We start from the raw sequence: 18,329 nt of genomic DNA, 5'->3' as shown, positions 1-18,329 counted from the left end.
CTGTGTGTGTGTGTGTGTGTGTGTGTGTGTGTGTATGCCATGATATTATTTCTTATACAAGTAAAGGGAACCTTTGTATGAGTTGCTACTTTATTATGCCATTGGAACTACACTGTATCTTTGTACTTTTATCCTTCCAGACTGTGGTGCTTTATGGTTTAACATGTAAAAAAAGAGAAGAAATTCTATTGTTAAGGAATCCTCATATGGTGAAGAAACTATTCTGAATGTGAACCATATATTAAACCTATTGTGAATATTTGCCCTCTTACATAACCTTTTGCATTAATATACTATCCCCTGGAGTCTCTTTGTATACTTTAAGGCAAAATAAAAGAATCTTACCACTCCACTCTTGAACTAGACATTTCTGGCGCCAATAGAGATTATCCTATCCAGCGATAGTTCAGTAGCCTAACTTATTTTCTTTTGTGATGTGTTTCCTGCAGTAGCACAATATCAGGTGTCCTCCATTTAACCATTAGCAGCCATTTAATGGCATACCAAGCCATGTTCATTAGTTTATGGTTATTTTGATTGGCCTAATAAATATGGATTTTAAAATTGTTCTTATGCGTCAACAGATTTAGCTTTTAACTTTGTGTTATATATCTTTATCTTTGATTGCACCAGGCCACCTTTTGTTTTCCTTTAGTAAATACAGTAGCGGGTTGTTGTTTTTTTGTTAACAATCACAATGAGTACTCATATATTGATAAACATGCTGTGGGTGACAGCACAAAATGGCCGCAAGGGGCAGCAAAAAATAAAAAGGGCGCTGGTACCCCATGCTGGTGAGTACTGTTACAAAAAAAGCACTGAATAAAAATAATGAAGAACAGACATAACCAAGAACAACCACCTGTCAGCTGGGTTCTTAATGTCAGGAGTGCGTGCAGGAGCCAGGCCCTGTGACCAGTAGGGCTTCGCAGGACTGGGGCCTTCCTAAGTTTGTTCTGGAGTGGCAAGGTGCGGCCGCACAGGTGAGGCCGCTTGGTAACTCACTGCACCTGGTGGCAAGAGCCCGGAAGGGATATAAGGTCAGCATTTCCCTTCAGCTCTTTGCAACAACAACACGCTTCCTGCCTTGGGCTTCTTGACTTTTTGCTTTCTGATCTTGGCTTCCTCACTCCCTGCTTCTTGATCCTTGGACCCTTGACTTTGTGACTCCTTGCTTCCTGACCCTCGGACCCCTGACATCTGGACTCCCGTTCCTGCTCCCACCCACCATCTTGCCCCTGGTCCCGACGTCCTCAGCCGGGACTTTGATCGCCCGTAGACCGGACCGTGACACTTAAGATGACTTGCTCCATCAGGATGCAATTTGGGAATATAACTCTATCCTGCTTCCACTCTGCATCTTTCCAGAGACTTGGAATGCTTACTGTCAACATAATTTGGTTTAGTTTAGCAACATAATGGGCCTGCTATGGGTTTAGCCAAAAGATTACATGTCATAAAAATCTATGTACCATTGCATTGCGTTTTCGGCACTTGCCAACCAGTGTTTGTTTTCCTGCTTCTCCTGTGTCTCTCACTCCACCCCCCCCCCAAAAAAAACCCCTTTCAGGAGTTCTGTGGGAATCTCTGTATATTATGTTTTCCAGACCTTTTATTTCATGGAGGCCTCTTTTTTATTTTTTTCCAGGACCACCCATAAAACTTGTGAGTTGATCTTCTCCTCGCTCACATCTGTCTACATCCATACTTGATGTTTCTTTACCGGGATTGAGATTACGATTAAGATGTGCCAGGATCTTCCATGCTTCTTGGTCGGTAGGAATTGCATAAGTAGTGTTGTCCTGTATAATACTATTTGAAAGGCAAGCTTCAAAGATGTTGAATGCTTGCTTCTGTTGTTTCGTGAAGTTATCTGAAGGAATGCCTTCTTTGTAATATCTCTCTGAGTTAAGTTCTTGTAAAAGCAGGAGCTGCTCCCCCTTGCATTCAGTATTTCCAAAGTATCTTACAGTTACTCAGCTTCTTTTATTGACCATTAGGTGATTCTTATGATTATGTCCCTAGTTTGTGCTACTTCTGGAACTCTGTATGTTCGTTCAGTGTATATTCAGGTCTCAAAAGTTGTTTGCAAGTCAGCTTACTAGGAACGCTATCCGATCTTGGCTTTCCAGATTCCTGAAATCTGTTTGCCTGGCTGTTGGGGTGTCTGCTCTGATTTTCATGGTCCTCCGGACGTAAGCAGAGATCTATGTTTGACTTTGCCAGGACTTTGAGAGAACCCCTAGTTAAGCACTTCATTAGCTATTTTGGCTATGTCTGTCAGCCATTTCACTTTGCCTAATGCTTTGCTTTCTACTGGTTTACAGTTGTGGCAATCCACTTTAAGATCAGCTCTTGCCTTACCTGCTTTATTTAAAATAAAAAAAATCCTTCCAGTAGCACCTTTAAGACCAACTAAGTTAGTTCTTGGTATGAGCTTTCGTGCGCAAGCACACTTCTTCAGATACACTGAAACAGAAGTTGCCAGATCCTTCTATATAGTGAGAAGGTGGGGAGAGGTATTACTCAGAAGGGTGGTGGGAATGTGAGATTGGCAGATAGCTGGGATGAGCCTGCTGACGACTCTTAACGACTGTAATGGGTCTTACAGGAAAAGGCAAGGGGTGAGAAGGTGAGAAATGGCTTAGTCATGTATAATGGGATAAGAATCCAATGTCTTTGTTCAAACCAGGTTTCTCCATGGTTTTAAGTTTGGTAATGAGTTGCAATTCAGCAGCTTCTCTTTCCAGTCTATTTCTGAAATTCCTTTGTAGTAAAACAGCTACTTTGAGATCTTGTATAGAATGTCCTGGGAGATTAAAGTGTTCTCCTACTGGTTTCTCTGTTTTGTGATTCTTGATGTCAGATTTATGTCCATTTATTCTTTGGCGTAAGGTTTGGCCTGTTTGTCCAATATAGAGAGCTGAAGGACACTGTTGGCATTTGATGCCATACACAATGTTAGATGATGAGCAATTGAATAGTCCCGAGATGGTATGTGTGATGTTGTTGGGGCCAGTAATGGTGTTGTCCGGGTGTATGTGGCAGCAAAGTTGGCATCTGGGTTTATTGCAGGCTCTGGTGCCAGTGTCCGTGTTAAGTCTGGTTGTAGTATTATTGTGGGTTAGGAGTTGTTTAAGATTGGGTGGCTGTCTGTAGGCAATGAAAGGTCTTCCTCCCAGAGCTTGAGAAAGAGAACTGTCATTGTCCAGGAGAGGTTGTAGATCTCTGATGATGCGTTGTACTGTTTTAACTTGGGAGCTGTATGTGATGACTAGAGGTGCTCTGTTATTTTCTTTTTTGGGTCTGTCTTGCAGAGAGAACTTGCTGCAAGACAGACCCAAAAAAGAAAATAACAGAGCACCTCTAGTCATCACATACAGCTCCCAAGTTAAAACAGTACAACGCATCATCAGAGATCTACAACCTCTCCTGGACAATGACAGTTCTCTTTCTCAAGCTCTGGGAGGAAGACCTTTCATTGCCTACAGACAGCCACCCAATCTTAAACAACTCCTAACCCACAATAATACTACAACCAGACTTAACACGGACACTGGCACCAGAGCCTGCAATAAACCCAGATGCCAACTTTGCTGCCACATACACCCGGACAACACCATTACTGGCCCCAACAACATCACACATACCATCTCGGGACTATTCAATTGCTCATCATCTAACATTGTGTATGGCATCAAATGCCAACAGTGTCCTTCAGCTCTCTATATTGGACAAACAGGCCAAACCTTACGCCAAAGAATAAATGGACATAAATCTGACATCAAGAATCACAAAACAGAGAAACCAGTAGGAGAACACTTTAATCTCCCAGGACATTCTATACAAGATCTCAAAGTAGCTGTTTTACTACAAAGGAACTTCAGAAATAGACTGGAAAGAGAAGCTGCTGAATTGCAACTCATTACCAAACTTAAAACCATGGAGAAACCTGGTTTGAACAAAGACATTGGATTCTTATCCCATTATACATGACTAAGCCATTTCTCACCTTCTCACCCCTTGCCTTTTCCTGTAAGACCCATTACAGTCGTTAAGAGTCGTCAGCAGGCTCATCCCAGCTATCTGCCAATCTCACATTCCCACCACCCTTCTGAGTAATACCCCTCCCCACCTTCTCACTATATAGAAGGATCTGGCAACTTCTGTTTCAGTGTATCTGAAGAAGTGTGCTTGCACACGAAAGCTCATACCAAGAACTAACTTAGTTGGTCTTAAAGGTGCTACTGGAAGGATTTTTTTTATTTTGACTATGGCAGACCAACACGGCTACCTATCTGTAACTGCTTTATTTAGTTTGTAACCTGCACCTTTGACTCTTAGCCCTCTTTTGCAGACTTTGGGATTTTGCATTGTAAGCTGTCCTGTGATCTTTGGATGAAGGGCAGTACAGTGGTACCTCAGGTTACAGACTCCGCTAACCCAGAAATAGTGCTTCAGGTTAAGAACTTTGCTTCAGGATGAGAACAGAAATTGTGCTCCGGTGGCGCAGCAGCAGGCCCCATTAGCTAAAGTGGTGCTTCAGGTTAAGAACAGTTTCAGGTTAAGTACGGACCTCTGGAACGAATTAAGTACTTAACCTGAGGTACCACTGTATAGAAATTTAATAAACAAATAATAATGATGTACTGTAGAGCCTTATTTGTTCTCCAACCGCCTGGTGCTTCTTTGATTGCCTCTCGCCCCAAAACACAGTTTTAAATACTGTTCTCAACTTCTGTTTCAGTGTATCTGAAGAAGTGTGCTTGCACACGAAAGCTCATACCAAGAACTAACTTAGTTGGTCTTTAAGGTGCTACTGGAAGGAATTTTTTTGTTTTGACTATGGCAGACCAACACGGCTACCTATCTGTAACTGTTCTCGTGATCTTATTCTTTCATTCATTTTAACCTCATTCTTTTTAGTTTTCTTAGTTAACCAATAGTTCGATCCTGCACATGTATGCTCAGAAGTTCCACTGAGCTCCACAGGACTTACTACCGCATAACCATGCATAGAACTATAGCCTTACTCACATTGGTTTCGGGAGCTGCAAACTAACATGCTGTGCTAGACCAATGATGTCATCAAGAGATAGAATCATAGAATCATAGAATCCTAGAGTTGGAAGAGACCACAAGGGCCATCGAGTCCAACCCCCTGCCAAGTAGGAAACACCATCAGAGCACTCCTGACATATGGTTGTCAAGCCTCTGCTTAAAGACCTCCAAAGAAGGAGACTCCACCACACTCCTTGGCAGCAAATTCCACTGTCAAACAGCTCTTACTGTCAGGAAGTTCTTCCTAATGTTTAGGTGGAATCTTTTTTCTTGTAGTTTGGATCCATTGCTCCGTGTCCGCTTCTCTGGAGCAGCAGAAACCAACAACCTTTCTCCCTCCTCTATGTGACATCCTTTTATATATTTGAACATGGCTATCATATCACCTCTTAACCTCCTCTTCTCCAGGCTAAACGTGCCCAGCTCCCTTAGCCGTTCCTCATAAGGCATTGTTTCCAGGCCTTTGACCAGATTGCTGCTAGGAAGAAGAAGCCTTTAAAAAAATGACACTGAAACAGCAACTGAATTCTGTACAAACATTTTTTTAAAAAACAACAAGAAGATACCTGGGAAGGGAGTGCTAAAGGTGGATTGTGTGGAAAGCCACTCAAAATGATGTTGATCGGACAGTTATTTTCATCTCATTTTGTGCAGCAACCCTCAAAACCTGCAAAATGGAGCGAGCTTCCTGTACATTGCTCCCTCCCCCTGGTGAAACATGCCCCATTGGGGGAAGATGAAAATTCAGTGCCTATAGCTCTAGTTGGTGGAGGGAACCACTTTGGATGTGATTCACCAGTGAACATGAGCTTAGGCTTATCTTTAAATGCCAGGATGAGTTCCGTTAAAGTTAATTGACCAAGCATGTAATGAGATGCTTCTGAATGTGAATAAGAATCTGTTCTCATTTTGTAGGGTAATTTGAAAAGTTTCATGTTGTCATACTGATGATGTTTAAGCTTCTAATTGCGTTCCCCCCGCCCAGTAACGCTTTAAAAACATTGCATTTACTTAAATGATTCAATTTTAAACACCTAGAGAATGCGGTATAGGAAGCAAACTCCTGATGTCTCCCTAGCAATTAGTTTCGTGGTGCATCTCTTTTTTTTTTGTAGTTATGCTCCAATGTGACTTTTAAATTATTTGTTTTTATCATTTAATTTTAATAGGCTCCAGATAAAAGGATAATAAAATATGAATAAAGGCAGACACAAACCGAAATCAAAAGCAGATGCATATAGTATGCATATTATTGTCTTGATGCTTTTCCCTCTTGCTTTATTAACAGTACATTCCTGTCTCTGATGTACACTGGCTGGATGACAATGGGATACTGATGAGATCTCTTGTATTAGTGGATCCTAAATACATATAGGCATAGGCAGGGCTTTTATTCAGGGGAAAATCACAGGAACTCTGTTCTGGCACCTCTCAGGTAGGCGCCATTGCCATTCTAAGAGAATGCGGGAGGTGTTCATGGTAAGTTCCAGCACTGGATAGAGATCTACACTATTGTAACATCAAGGTTATGCCAGTGCAAGCATGCTGCTGCACAATCTTGCCTGCATAACATCCATAAATGGATGATACCAGGGGGTGTGAGTATGGGGGGAAGTTTGCAACTTGGCATCCTCAGCTCCCTGTGGCATTGCAGGCTGCCTCCCGTGATGCCGCAACATTGCACCAGCACACTGCACAGGACAGGATCAGGTTTAAGGTGCTGGTTTTAACCTTTAAAGGCCAATACGGCCTAGGACCCTACGGGACCGCCTCTCCTGGTATGTCCCATGGAGGACCTTACGGTCTTCAAATAAAAACATCTTGGAGGTCCTGGGCCACAGGGAGGTTAGGCTGGCCTCAACCAGAGCCAGGGCCTTTTCGGCTGTGGCCCCAACCTGGTGGAACGCTCTCCCACGAGAGACTAGGGCCTTGTGGGACTTGACATCTTTCCGCAGGGCCTGCAAGACAGAGCTGTTGTACCAGGCCTTTGGCCATGGTAATCCTCATAGAACGCCAACCCAATGGTTGCCATTAATTTGATTCTGAATTGATTTTAGAATGAATTGATTTTAGAATGTTGTGTTACTTTTATTGTTGTTAGCCGCTCTGAGCCCAGCTTTGCCTGGGGGGGGCGGGCGTGATATAAATAATTTATTATTATTATTATTATTAAGGTGTGCCTGAGCATTCTCACATTAAAAGCCAGAAACCACTGCATCATCTCTCTTGCTCCACTTATACACCCATTGTGAACTGTAGGACTCTGCCAGGACTGAGTTGTGGATAGGAGGCTGAGGTGAACCAGAAGCTGGGAACCAGAAGATGTGGGACAAAGAATTGTCTGGCCCAAAGACTCAGTCAGGTTCAAAGCGTGAGCCAGAAGGCAGGGGAAGGATTCAGGAATAGTTCAGAGTTCAGAAAGCCGTTTTTGGTCAAGCAAGACTCAACTGACACAAAAAGCCTTAGTTGCTCCTCCCTGCCTATGACGATTAAGTGTCTTGACTTGGATGGGCACAGTCAGTTTAATGCCAGAAGATTCTTTAGTCTAGTGCAGAGGCTTTCAGCCTTTTTGAGTCCATGGTTCCCTTGACCAACTGCATTCCTTCTGCGGCACCCATGTGGGGCTCAGGAGCCCAGTTATGTCACCCCTTGCCTGCAGAGCTGGCAGTCCCTCACCCCTTTTCCAACACCCTCCCTTGTGGAGTGTCCCCTCAGCATCCTCTCCCCTCTCCTTGGGAGTCCTCTGGGCAGCTGCAGCTGTTGCCCAGAAGCAGAGAAAAGTGGGTGCAGTGGGTGTGCCCCCCCCGGGTGCCATCCCTGAGCAGGGGTGACATAGCAGTGTTCGTGGCTGCACACCCCCTGGAGGCTCACCCCACCCCCCCAGGGACGCTCGCCCCGCCCCCGGGTGGACGCTGCAGTTAGCTCTGCCTCTGCTGTCGTCTCTGGTTTCTGAGCTGGCCTCCCCCCCCCCCCCCCGCCCCAAAGAGAGGTTCCTCCTCACACTGACCTACAGGGGTCTGGGAGAAGTAGCTTTGTATCTGGAGGTGTGGACTGAAATGCTAATCAGCAAGTACCTCTCTTTTTCATCTTCTAATCCATGGGTAGGCAAACTATGGCCCGGGGGCCAGATCCGGCCCAATCACCTTCTAAATCCGGCCCGTGGCCATCCGGGAATTAGCATGTTTTTACATGAGTAGAATGTGTCCTTTTATTTAAAATGCATCTCTGGGTTATTTGTGGGGCATAGGAATTCGTTCATTCCCCCCCCCCCAAAAAAAAAACTATGTTCTAATCCCAGGTCGCCAGTGGAGGTCCTGAAAAAGTATCAGTACAGGAGTTGATAGGGACAAACAATCTGAAATGTAATTCAGATTAGATGGGTGTCTGTCTGCCAATTTTGGGCAAGTTGGCTGCTGTTTTGGAATTATACTCCCTCTGCACCACCAGGTATGCAGTTCTTAGACTTCCAAGCTGTCACTGAAAATTGAGGTTGCAGCCTTGCCTGGTTCATCCGCTAAGTCGTTTCCTAGAAAATTCAGACACAGCCTCATGCAGTTATGCCCTGTTTATGTCCAGGATAGATTACTGCGAAGTATTCTGCATGGGACAGCGTCTGAAGATGGTTCAGAAACTGCAGTTGATCCAAAAAGCATTTGCCAGAGTCTCGGCTGGATCCTAGCAAGTTCAATCCTATCAATCTTATAACGCCTCCACTAGTTTACCTGTTTGTTTCTGGGCTCAGTTCAATGCGGTGGTGTTTATCTGTAAAGCGTAGGATCTTTGCTCCAAGCACCCCTTAGAAGTGGCGTCAGAGACCTTTCTACTGTAAGAGACACAGTGAATGATGGTCCTAAGATTTTGAAATGTGCTTCCTGGGAAGATTTGTTAGACCCTCTTCCTTTCTGTGATCAGACAGATGCTTTGAAATCACTTATTTTTGAGCAGGTTTTCAAAACATTCAGTTGTTCATAAGTGTGTGCATCTAATTTGAATGAAGCAGGAATTCTGACCCAAAGTGATCTGTTTGGGAGATACTTGAACTGCTTCTAAATTGAAGCAACTCTTGTCCAAAGCAGTATGAACTGAAGTGGGCAGGTTCTTAAGCTTCGGAATTGTGCTGGTGCCTCAGGGGGGTGTTTTTACATTTTTGCCCAATTTGATAAGTTTCGACCCTTCCCCAAAGTCTCCATAAAAGGAAAATCCCAGGCACAGGGAGAGGAAGAGAAAGTGGCCGTGTTGTTTGTTCTGATAGAGATTAACTAGGACTGACTTTACTAGGATATCCCTTTCCTTCCAATCACAATGCTTTTGTGGAGGAAGTGACAGAAGCGATTTTGTTCTTTTCACTGCATTTTGTGACCGGCAGCTGGGGACGCAGCAGCGCTCAAGGCTTCCAGGAATGACTAGGGGATCACCACTGGGTGGGAGATGCCTGCTGGCTGTTCAAAAGTCATAAAAAGAATTAAAACATAAGGAATAAAACAGTCAAAGATGCAAGGCAGCAGTGGAGAACCATGAGAAAACTATCTGATCTGAATAAAGGTAAAGGGACCCCTGACCATTAGGTCCAGTTGTGACCGACTCTGGGGTTGCGGCGCTCATCTCGCTTTATTGGCCGAGGGAGCCGGCATACAGCTTCCGGGTCATGTGGCCAGCATGACTAAGCCACTTCTGGCGAACCAGAGCAGCGCACGGAAACGCCGTTTACCTTCCCGCTGGAGCGGTACCTATTTATCTACTTGCACTTTGAGGTGCTTTCGAACTGCTAGGTTGGCAGGAGCAGGGACCAAGCAACGGGAGCTCATCCCATCGCGGGGATTTGAATAGGTCGAATTTGAATTCGATCTGAATAGGCTCCCTCATTAAATTTAGGTGTCAAGGTGAACAAGTTTCTCTAGATTGTGGGTAAGCTTCCAATCAAAATGAAAGGGAGTTTTAATCCTCGTTTGTATCTATGAAAGTGCATAGCTGGATTGGTAAACTGTAGCACATGGGTAGGCAAACTATGGCCCGGGGGCCGGATCCGGCCCAATCGCCTTCTAAATCTGGCCCGCAGATGGTCTGGGAATCAGCGTGTTTTCATATGAATAGAATGTGTGCTTTTATTTAAAATGCATCTCTGGGTTATTTGTGGGGCATAGGAATTCGTTCATCCCCCCCAAAAAAGTATAGTCTGCCCCCCCGACAAGGTCTGAGGGACAGTGGACCGGCCCCCTGCTGAAAAAGTTTGCTGACCCTGCTGTAGCATTTCTTCGGATAGGAAAAGGGGCTCCTGTTGAAAAGGTAGATATGTTGAAGGAAAATAACAATTCCTGACGTAATAACCAATGAACACGTTTCTCGGCTTATACAGTAGGGATATGCTTAGGACAGGATTTTAGGAGCAGATTTGAATCTCAAAGCATATGTCATATGTCATAGCCAAAGGACTGAATCCTTTTCTCTTTGAGCTGCTAAAACCTGAATGACATGTTTGTGGATGTTTGCTGTCAGGTGTGCATGCAGGAGCCAGGCCCTGTGACCAATAGGACTTTGCAAGACTGGGGCCTTCCTAAGTTTGTTCTGAAGAGGCAAGGCGTGGCCACACAGGTGAGGCCGATTAGTAACACACAGCACCTGGTGGCAAGAGCCAGGAAGGGATATAAGGTCAGCATGTTCCCTTCTGCTCTTTGGCACAGCAACATGTTCCCTGCCTTGCCGCATTTGACTCCTTGCTTCTTGATCCACGGACCCCTGACTTCGTGACTCCTTGCTTCCTGACCCTCGGACCCTTGGCTTCTTGACTCCCAGCTCTCTGACCCTCGGACTTTTGGCTTCCTGGCTTCTGGACCCCTGTTCCTGCTCCCACCCCACCATCTTGCCCCCAGTCCTGACGTCCCCTGCCAGGACTTTGATCGCCCGTGAACCGGACCGTGACACTTGCAGACATTATCATTAGGGTGAGTTACTTGGTTTTCTTCCCCTCAGCATGCATAGTTATATACTGATTTCTTTGGCTTTTCCATTCCTTGTACAATAAATCTTTAAACAGTAAAAATAATGTTACCGGTGTATGCTGACATGTTTGGGCCCATGAGATATTGCAGGAACAGGAAGTGCTAGGGTCCTGGTCTCTCCTTTGCTTCCTCCATTAGTTTCCACCAAATATTCTCTCTCTTTTACGCGTCTAACAAGACAGGCATGCCAACTTTAGGGACGGAGGTGTTTTCAGCCCCTCAATATTTGTTTGAAGGGGACCCAGCTCCCCCACTGTTTAGGGGGGATCCAGTGGGGCCTCGTAGAAAGCTACACGAGCCTGCTCAGTGTCGGAAGACGTGTGTGACATCGTGTGCATGACGTCACACACGCACAAGCTTGCACCCACCTGCGCAGCGTGTCCAAATGCTGCAGGGACCAGTGCAGTCTAATAGAAGGCTGCACCAGCCTGCATGGCATTGAAAGACGTGTGTGACGTCATGTGCATGACATCACTCATGCACAATGCGCACTGGCCCCCCAATCTTTGGAGCAACCTGGTGCCTCTGCTACAAGGTATTCTTCCCCCATTCTGGAAGGTCTGGGCAGTGATCTGGAGACACAGCCTTTGTCAGGAGTGCATGCAGGAGCCAGGCCCTTTGACCAATAGGACTCTGTAGGACTAGGGCCTTCCTAAGTTCTGAAGAGTCAAGGCGCAGCTGCACAGGTGAGGCCGATTGGTAACTCACAGCACCTGGTGGCAAGAGCTGGGAAGGGATATAAGGTCAGCATTTTCCCTTCAGCTCTTTGCCACAGCAACATGTTCCCTGCCTTGATGGCGTTTGACTCCTTGACTCCTTGCTTCTTGATCCTCGGACCCTTGGCTTTCCCTTGGACTCCTGGCTTTCTGACTCCTGGCTTCTGGACTCCCGTTCTTGCTCCCACCTCACCATCTTGCCCCCGGTCCCGACTGTCCCCAGCCGGGACTTCAATAGCCTGTGAACCAGACCGTGACAGTCTTACCCAGCATCTGAGTTCTCCTCTTGTCTTCACTGGGAGATTCTAAAGGAAAGCCACCATCAAGCTTGTTTTTGTCAGAAGCTACTTTGCCTGATGGTGCCTACTCCAGTTTTATTGGTGTAAACTCCTTTTAGCTTTCATTACTCTCAATATTAACCTTCTTTAGGCAGAGTCGGCTTCTTCATTGTAACCAGCGTTGAAATGAATGGAGTGTGATACTGATTACTCTCCTCCAGCAGAGTGGCTTGATTAATTAAATGAGACCTCCCCTGAGCCTGACGACACTATTATTCAACCTGAATTTATGAATTGCCTGTTGATCTTTAAGTAACTGATTTTTAAATTACTTACAAAACCCTAGTGGAAGAGAGTACAAGAAGTGTATCCATGGTTTCAGGCAAAGTTCTACCCATTGGCTTTGATGAGGAAAGTCAAGAATAACTAGAAATACTATAGAATTCCAGAACTAATCTGATTCCACGACAGATAATGTGGACCTGAAAACACCAAACATTTTCTTGAGCCGCTGGAGTATTTGCCAGAGTCTGAAAAATGTGTTGTTCTTCATAGTATCATGGCAACACCAACAAAATCACGTGAGTTTCTGCAGCCAATCTCATTAAATGGCATCAGAAGCACAAGGAGAAAGGAAATAAAACTCTTATTTGTTTAGGGAAAACATAGGCTCTCTTCTGTTTCCCTAAAGGCCTGGATAACTTTTAGAAACTCGGTGCCTCAAATATATGCAATAAAATATACAGTCAAATGTATGTGTCTTGAAATTGCATCTTGTGTACCAGGCATTGATATTTGATTTGGAAACATCTTTGAAATTTCGGTGAGCATAGTTAAATAATAAAAGTAAGTTAATAAAGAATACTGTTTTCATTCTCTTCCCCGCACCCCCCAGCTACAAGAGCAGCCTGGGATGTCTGCTTTTGTCTTTGTTCTTACATTACTCTGATAATCATAGTGTTCAGCTTTGACAGATGCAGTCTTTTACATGCAGTTTATACAATGTTGGACACATCCACAGTCCAAACAGATAGCAAAATTGCTGTATACATAAAAGATCTAAAAATATAACCGACTAGGAAGATTAAAAGTGCATAAAAGTCAAGGCAACCTGGGAAATGTGCTAACTGTGCTTTGTGTTGCTCATAGCTTTGTGGGGGTATTTATTTATTTAAGCAATTCCTCGTCATTAATATCCATACGAGGAGGGGTATACATAATACATAAAAAAAATAAAGTGACAGAACCTCACCCTAACATAAACAGTGAAAGATTAATTCCTTGATGAAGTGCTAATCCAAGACCAGTCTTTCCAAATCTAAAAAAAAACTCCCCAGAGTGCTCTACCATCAAATGCATTGTGGGAAGAATTCCCCCGGGGCAGATGAAGAAGGGAGGCGAAGACTAGATTAGCACCTGCCATAGCTGGATTACCATCAACCGCCATGTGGGAAAGACCCTAATGTTTTTAATAGCCTGCTATTCTTATTGTACTTTAAAGATATGTAACCGGATGTTTCAAATAGTGGGATATAAACAGTTGCAGTAAATAAATAGTATTGTGGCACCTTAAAGACTTAACTAGTTTATTGAGGCATAAACATTTATAGACTGGAGCCTGTTTCATCAGTTGCATAAAACGTTATCCTCACTTGCCAGAGGGGTGTGGGACACACACACACACACACACACACACACACACACGTACCAGAGGTGGATGGGAGCTGTGGATAATTGGACTGAAGGGCCATTACTACTACAACTACTGATACAACTATCACCTGAAGATGACAGGGCAGTTCACAACATAAAAATGCAAAATGAGAACACAAAACGCATAATAAAAGAAAGACAAAAACTAAGCAATTACCCCCCCTCCCATAAACACATTTTAAAGGCCACAGAATGTTTAATCAGCCAAAGGCCTGGTTAAAGTGAAAAGTTTTTGCCTGGCACCTAAAGATATGTAACAAAATGGGGAGCCACCAGAGAAAAGGCCTGATCTCACGTTGGCACCCTCTGGGCCTCTTGTGGAGGGGGCACAAGATGAAGGGCTTCAGATGATGATCGCAGGGTTCCCAGTTTGTGGGTGTGGGGCATGCACGGACCTGGAAATCAGCAAATTACATTATCCATTTTATTCCCCCTCCCCTTCCAGTTCCTTAGAATTCACAAGCTGTGTCAGGTACTGTCAGCTAGTTTAATGGTTAAAGAATTTTAGAATTATGCCAATAAATGCTGAATGAATGAATTATAGAATAGTAGGGTAGGGGCGCGGGTGGCGCTGTGGGTTAAACCACAGAGCCTAGGACTTGCCGATCAGAAGGTCGGCGGTTCAAATCCCCGCGATGGAGTGAGCTCCCGTTGCTTGGTTCCTGCTCCTGCCAACCTAGCAGTTCGAAAGCACGTCAAAGTGCAAGTAGATAAATAGGTACCACTCTGGCGGGAAGGTAAACGGCGTTTCCGTGCGCTGCTCTGGTTCGCCAGAAGCGGCTTAGTCATGCTGGCCACATGACCCGGAAGCTGTACGCCGGCTCCCTCGGCCAGTAAAGCGAGATGAGCACTGCAACCCCAGAGTCGGTCGTGACTGGACCTAATGGCCAGGGGTCCCTTTACCTTTACCTAGAGTTGGAAGGGACCCTGAGGGACATCTAGTCCAACCCCTGCAATGCAGGAATCTCAGCTAGATCCTACATGTCAGGTGGCCATCCAACTTCTGCTTAAAAACGTCCAAGGAAGGGAGAGTCCACCACCTTCCAAGGGAGTCCATTTCACTGTCGAACAGCTCAGGACACAAACTTCTTCAAGGCTTTGACCCACAAACTCTTACATCCTGCTTTGTCTAAACTGGTTAAAGTCAATAACACTGGCACAGGACTAGCTTCATTCTTTCACTATAATTTTGCTTCAGTTCTGCATGGGCTGTTTCCAAGTTTGATTTGGGGTTAGTCCGTAACTTGAGATCACCCCATGCAGAAATGAAACAAAATGGTACTGAAAGAATGAGCTTAGCGTTGTGCTAAGAGAAGAGCTTGCAGGGTGAGATCTGAAGGGCCGTAGCTAGAAAGACTTCTGTCAGCTCTTTGAACGTTAGCGACGTTGCACAGGAAGCTGGTTCCAGGCTTCAAATGCAATGCACATTCAGGTCACGATGTTAATTTTAATCTTACCACAATAACGCACAACAGTGTTTTTATGTTCGTGATACTCAACTCTGACGCTAGAAGGTTGAGTAATACTGAATATTTTATTTTAGTTCTTTTTTTTATTGTTGCTCATCCAGGGTTAAGAAATTGTAAATATATATCTTTTCCCAGTCAGCCATCTGTTGCAGGAGGCATCTCCCTGCCTTCCACTATCAGCACAGCTCAAACAGCTGCCGTTTCCCCCGACTAGCCTGGAAGACGCAGAAGGTCCAAGGAGCTCTTTTTCGGTTCTCTTAATGGCTTGGGCAAGGTTTTAAATGGTGATTTGGTCAAGAGGCAGATGGCACAGAAGGCCTAAGAAGCCCTCATTTTGGAGTTCTATATGGTTCTCCCATCTCTTGTGGAGGCTCAGTTAGTGCCAGTGCCTTCTGTCAAGAGCTTGGGTGTAACCTTCAAAGCCTCCCTTTCCAAGGAGGCGCAGGTTGCAGCCACAGAAAAGGTGGCTTTTTTACATCTCCGTTATACTAAGCAGTTGGTCCCTTACCTTTCTCGCCCTCATCTGGCCACAGTGATCCATGTGACGGTCACCTCCAGGCTTGATTATTGTAACTCGCTCTACGTGGGGCTGCCCTTGAAGCTGACCCAGAAACTCCAGCGGGTGTGTTGCTCCTTACAGCGTCCTTGCTGCGGGATCACATTCATCCAGTGCCTTACCAACTGCACTGGCTCCCGGTGGAATACAGGGTCATGTTTAAGGTGCTGGTTTTGACCTTTAAAGCCCTATGCGGCCTAGGACCCACATACCTATGGGACCGCCTCTCCTGGTATGCCCCATGGAGGACCTTAAGGTCCACAAATGACAACACTTTGGAGGTCCCAAGTCGCAAGGTGGTTAGATTGATCTCAACTAGGGCCCAGGACCTTTTCAGTACTGGCCCCGACTTGGTGGAACGCTCTGTCACAAGAGACCAGGGCTCTGTGGGACATGACATCTTTCTGCCGGGCCTGCAAGACAGAGCTGTTCCGCCTGGCCTTTGGTTTGGACTCAGTCTGACCCTTATGTTTCCCTCCCCTTATGGTTTTGATCTATGGGCTACTATTAAAATGAGGCTGCATTTTAAATTGCATTTTAACCTGTATTTTAAATTGGTTTTTTCCCTATTACGTTTTTACTGTAATTTTACTGGTGTTAGCCACCCTGAGCCCGGCCCTGGCTGGGGAGGGCGGGGTATAAATTATTATTATTATTATTATTATTATTATTATTATTATTATTCATTTGAAGGTTCTCTCTGACAGGATAGTGTCAGTGGAGGAGCAGCAGCAGGGTGCATTATGGGTAGATGAAACGGCAGAAAGGGCACATAATGAGCTGTGCAGGTGTCTTGTGGCGATGCCCTCATGGCAGCAGGTGAGGAAGAAGGAGCAGTAACATCTGGGGACATTGCCTTGCCATGTATCCACCTTGTGGACAAGAAGGACAGGGGCTTGTCTCTTTCGGACCATGGCAGGCTTCTGAGAGTGTGAGAGTGGGGTGGGGAGCACAAGGCAACCTAAATTCTTCAGCCCTAATTAGCTGTTGGCCCCTCTTAGCCAGAACAAGGTTCCTCCTTGTATAGCTTGTGTGATCAGGTGTGGAGGGGCTACCACCCCATCAGCATCTTATGTCCATATATGGTCAGTTGTGGTCTCTGTTTGCTTATTTGAGATGTTTAGATCATGGATGTTCAACCCTGAGTGCTCACTGGAAGGACAGATCCTGAAGCTGAGGCTCCAAGACTTTGGCCACCTCATGAGAAGAGAAGACTCCCTGGAAAAGACAGATGTTGGGAAAGATGGAGGGCACAAGGAGAAGGGGACGACAGAGGACGGGATGGTGGGACAGTGTTCTCGAAGAGACCAGCATGAGTTTGGCCAAACTGAGGGAGGCAGTGGAAGACAAGAGGGCCTGGCGTGCTCTGGTCCAGCGGGTCACGAAGAGGCGGACACAACTAAATGACTAAACAGCAACAAAGACCATGGATAGGCAAACTAAGGCCCAGGGCCTGGATCTGGCCCAAGCACCTTCTCAATCCGGCCCGCGGACAGTCCAGAAATCAGCATATTTTTACATGAGTAGGATGTGTCCTTTTACTTAAACTGCATCTCTGGGTTATTTGTGGGGCATGGGAATTCATTCATTCCCCCCCCCCCCCGCAAATATAGTCCGGCCCCCCACAAGACCTGAGGGATAGTGGACCGGTTCCCTGCTGAAAAAGTTTGCTGACCCCTGCTTTAGACCCTCAATTTCTTCCTGACAATAGGCTCCCATGGCACCATAAAGGAAATAATCTCACCGTTAAGCATAAGATTTACAAAATAAAAGAAAAAACCCAGGAAGGTGTGATGATGGGAAAAGGTCCTGTGTTCTAACTGTGTGAGAATATAGCCACACACTGATTATTTCATTCTTGGGGCTGCTGGGTACTCTGTGTCTGTCTTCCTCACAGCAGTGGTGATTGCTAGGGCGCTTCCTGCCCTTCATGGCACAGGTGTTCAGACTTATCAGTGTGGGGAGGTGATCCCCAAAAGCAGGGGTCATCAATGTGTACCCTCCAGAAGGTTTGGACTCATCCTCTTATCCCTGACCATGTTGGCTGGGGCGGATGCAAGTTGGAGCCCAACAGCATTTGGAAGGCAGCGCCTCAGCAACCCCTGACCCACTTGTCAATCACTAAATGAAACATCTGTCAAGGGAAATACACGAACATCTTCTGCTTCTGTTCAGGGAGAGGCCAGGGGTGAATCACAAGAATTCTTAATTAATTTGTTAAGTAGTCAGAGAGAGAGGGGAGGGAAAATAGGTTTTGCCAATGCTAGAGGACCTTCTACCAAAAGTGACAGGAGCCAAAGTGTCTTCTGAATTGGATGTTTCATGCGCTTCCGGGCAAATACCTCTGACATACCAGAGTGCTAAATTGACTGCATTTATCACACTCTTTGGGAGATTCTGTTTTCAACACTTGCCACTTGGGATCACAAGTGCTGCAGAGGTTCCAAAAGAAGATGACAAAACTTCTTAGAGGCATTGAAAGGGGCTATTGTCTTCACAGATGACATCTTAATACATGTCACATAAGTGGAAGACACTGA

This window comes from Podarcis pityusensis, assembly GCF_964106645.2.
Source record: "Podarcis pityusensis genome assembly, chromosome: 17".
Taxonomy (NCBI): Eukaryota; Metazoa; Chordata; class Lepidosauria; order Squamata; family Lacertidae; genus Podarcis; species Podarcis pityusensis.
Note: the sequence above shows the minus strand (reverse complement) of the source record.